Source organism: Echinops telfairi, unplaced genomic scaffold (assembly GCF_000313985.2).
Source record: "Echinops telfairi isolate 266 unplaced genomic scaffold, ASM31398v2 ScPeMD7_7469;HRSCAF=8507_1, whole genome shotgun sequence".
NCBI classification, from domain to species: Eukaryota; Metazoa; Chordata; class Mammalia; order Afrosoricida; family Tenrecidae; genus Echinops; species Echinops telfairi.
In genome coordinates, this window is record NW_022111373.1 from 36190864 (window position 1) to 36194982 (window position 4119).

Here is a 4119-nt window from a genome sequence, read left to right on the forward strand (position 1 = left end):
GTGTGTGTGTGTGTGTGTGTGTGTGTGTGTGTGTGTGTGTTTAAATGCATGTCTGTGATCAGTAGACAGCTGCATACAAGTTTTCTCAATGATATACTTGTCTTAGTCTCACTCCAAAAACCAAACTCACTGCCACGGAGTCAATTCTGACTCATGGGGATCCTATCGGACAGGATCGAACTGCTCTTCTGGGGTTTTGAGACAATAACTCTATACAAAAGTAGAAAGCCCCTATTTCTCACACAGTGGCTGGTGACTTCAAACTGCTGACCTTGAGGTTAGCAAGCCAATGTGTAGCTCCTGAACCACAAACACCCCTGTCTTTGTCTTGTTAGGGTGCTTTAAGTGGGAAGGAAAACAAAAAAGTCCAGTCAGAATCAATTGATGCTTCTGATGGAATTTGATGGGCATTTCAATTCAGGTCAGAGAGGTCAGCTTGAAAGGTTATGGTGACTTGGAAGTACTATTTGTAGATTTTTCTTGAAAGACACAGGGTGATCATGGAGAAGCGATCAGTGAAAGTTATAAGAACATTGAAACAATGGGGTTGTGCTGAAGCTTCTATGTCCATCACAACAACGCACCTGCTCAGACTTTGAGGGTAGCAAGGGCTGTCATCGAACATTATTTTTTGAAACCTTGTCAATCTACCCTGAAGTCTTGATCTTTCCCCTTTATATTTCTTTTTCTTCCACAAACTCACCATTTAGAAGGGACATACTTGGAGTCACTTAAGATGTCCCAAGGACTGTTTTGTCGTGGTATACATAGAAGAATGAAGGACTTTGGGGGGAAGGATCAGAGAGATGGAAGCATTGTCATTCAGACATGTATAGATCTAGATGGAGGATATGTCAAGAAATAAGAGCTTCACATTTTGATGTTTTCATCTAATAAAGGTTTCTATGATTTTGTAGCAATTCTTTTGATTTACCCTGGTATTTTAATTCAGAACTTTCTCTTTTATCTGGCTTTCAAGTGTTGTATTAAATTCCCAAATGATAACTTCAGAGTTTGCTGCACAGTTCTTATCACAGCTCTCAGAAATCTTGAAGTTGTTCTTAGGGGAACAATCACTGCTTTGTATTTCATTACAGAATAGAAAATTTAGAAGAACAATATCAACTTTTAAGGGAAATTACATGCCTAGAAGGGGAGTATAAATGTAAAAAGGACAGTACCTCATTAGCACTCTTTCAAGCTGCAAGAATGGAACTTGAATCACTGCATATTCCAACATCAAAAACTCTTGAATATACTAAAGAGTGTCCTTATGCTCACAGCGATAAAATGAGGAAATTATTAGTAGAGCCACTAAGAATAAAAGATTGCCAAGACAGATTCCTAAGATGGATAATATAATAAGCTCATTAATAAGCATTCTGAAATAGTTAGAAGATTTTCCAACTGAGGCTGAATTCCTTGTGACTTTTAACTAGTCAGGCATCAGCTTCAGTTTTGTTTTTGCTTTTTTTTTTCTGTTTAAATTATCTATAGGTCTTTGCTGGCCCATGCAAGAATATTTCTACAGCTGTCTAGACACAAAGCAACATTTGATTTTGGCACTGCTGTTTGTCAGTGCATTCTACGGAAAATAAGGTGAAATTAGGCTTCTTTTTAAACTAACTCGGGGAACAAAAAGCCTTTTGAATGAAGAATAAGCCTATGAGACAGTCATGCTTCCTGGTGACATCTTGCTGTAAGCCTCTAATTGCCTTCATAATGTGGGAACTTCTAATTGCAGAAGATTTAAGAAAGAATGTCACCTCCATAAACCTAGTCATTAAAGATTCTTTTTCAGCAGATAGTTGTACATTTCGCAGAGTACATATCCGTTCACTTTCTCTTGCCATCGCGACTTGTCTCATGCAGAGTAACTCAACTTTCAAAGAGGATCTGTCACACTTACGTCAGTGCTTTCGGCTCTAAGAACTCATCTTTGATCTGTGCTTCTAATGACATGACTTTATTTTCCCTCCTGGGTGGCTGTCTAATTATACATTTCAGAATAGATTAGTTGAGTTGCCTCTAGTGTAGGTGATCAAACTAATAGTCCTTTTTTCTTTTTTGTTATTAGGCCAATGGGGACAGAAGAATTAAAAAAAATGGAAAAGGTCTAGAGTTAAACCATTTCGTTGTTTGGCTACTAACTGAAAGGTTGGCAGACCACAGTCACTGAGAGGCATCTTGGAAGAAAGACCTGGTGATCTGTTCCCACAAGGTCACAGCCTTGAAACCGTTCTAGAGTGCAGTTCCACTCTGTGCATGCTCGGAATTGCCCTGAGTCGATCTGGATGACAGTTGAGCTGCCCCTGTGTGGCTCTTTGAGGCTGTAACAACAGGCTCAAGCAGAGGAGCTGTTCAGCTGGCACTGGACTAGGCAGCGTTTTGCTCTGTTGAGCAGAGGGTGGCTATGGGTCATAGCCGACTCTACTGTACCTAACAGCAACATGAGTCTGTCTGAGGAGCTTTGGTGATGTAGTGGTTATACATCGGCTGCTAATGATGAGGTCAGCAGTTTAAAACCACCATCCTGTCTGAGGGGGGAAAGACATGTTTCTCAAGTTATGGAGAAACAGTTACCGTCTTGGAAATGCAAAGGGAGACTTGCACCCTGCCTTCTCGGGTTGGAATCCAAACATGAGCAGTAAGTATGAAGGAGGCTGTACACACCTGCAAGGGCAGTGCTACTCTGTCCTACAGGGTCGCTTTGAGTGGAAATCACGGCAATGAGGGACAGTTAGAAATTGCAGTGAGGGGCTTTTCAACTACCACCATCATGCCCAAGGCATGACGATAAACCAAAGACCCATCGCAACTCCCAAGGACTCTACAGAACTGCCCCGAGGGCTGCCAGCGCTGAACTCGTTGCGGAAATAGAATGCCCCATTTTGTCCTACAGAGCTGCTGCTGGTGCTGTTGAAGCTTCACCACTGTACCGCCAAGGCTCTGTAGCAAAAATGTTTACATAAATAAGCAAAATATTAAGAAAATAAAGGCAAACTAAGAGATGGTCATTTGTTTTCTTTTCTCTAAACAACCAACAAAACTGGGCCAAACTGTTCATGAAAATGGACTGATTTTTAGAAATCAGATTTTCCAGGGATAGAGAATCAATAGCATGACTGGAACTGGAACGGAGGCCAGAGTCTGCCCCTTCTCTTCGCAGGGCGTCACCAGTTCCTGTCTCCGCCCAGACGCTCCCAGACCGGCCCGGGACCTCCGCCGGCGCCAGGCCCCGCCCCGACCACCGAGAGCAGAAGCCGCCGGCGTCCTAGAGCGGCCGCGGAGCAGCGGCCCGAGGCTGGCGGCCTTTCCCAGTCGCCGGGAGCGTCGCTGGGCTTGCGCTCCGCGTTCCTGGAGGAGTAGCGCTTCGTGTGCTCCCGGGAGCGGGGTCTCCGTGCCCCGGTGCATCCGTCAGCTAGGGCGGTTTCAGTTCTGAGGAGCTGGCCTGGCTGCCGGATGGCCCGCATCGCCGGCATTGCCCGCGCTAGTCCGGAGACACCCCGATCCCACCCTGGGCGCTTCCTCGGTCGGGAATGGGCCTCACCTGGGGCGGGCCGGCCGCTCGGCGTAAAGGGAACCCAGGTAGCGGAGTGGAAGAAGCTGCCCGCCACGCCGGGGGCGTCTCTGTAAGGCTGCCTGACCTCGGGCGGATTGCGTAATTCTCCCTTTTTAAAACACACACACACCTCGGGCTTGCTTAAGTCTCCCTTTTTAAAACACACACACACACACACACACACCCCACACAGAGTTTACTATTTCCAGAATACCAATTCCCGAATGCTTGAGGCCTGGCGCACACACACACACACACACACACACACCCCACACAGAGTTTACTATTTCCAGAATACCAATTCCCGAATGCTTGAGGCCTGGCACACACACACACACACACACACACACAGAGTTTACTATTTCCAGAATACCAATTCCCGAATGCTTGAGGCCTGGCATAGCCTTCTCCTTCCTATTGAAGCGCGTTTGCTCATCCTTTCAAGACTTAAATTTAGCACGCAGAGTACTAATTGTGATCTGGGGGCCCTTGCATCTGAAACTGACCCATAACCTTATACGATTTAGAAGAGCTAGGTGATAGACTAAACCCCAAAT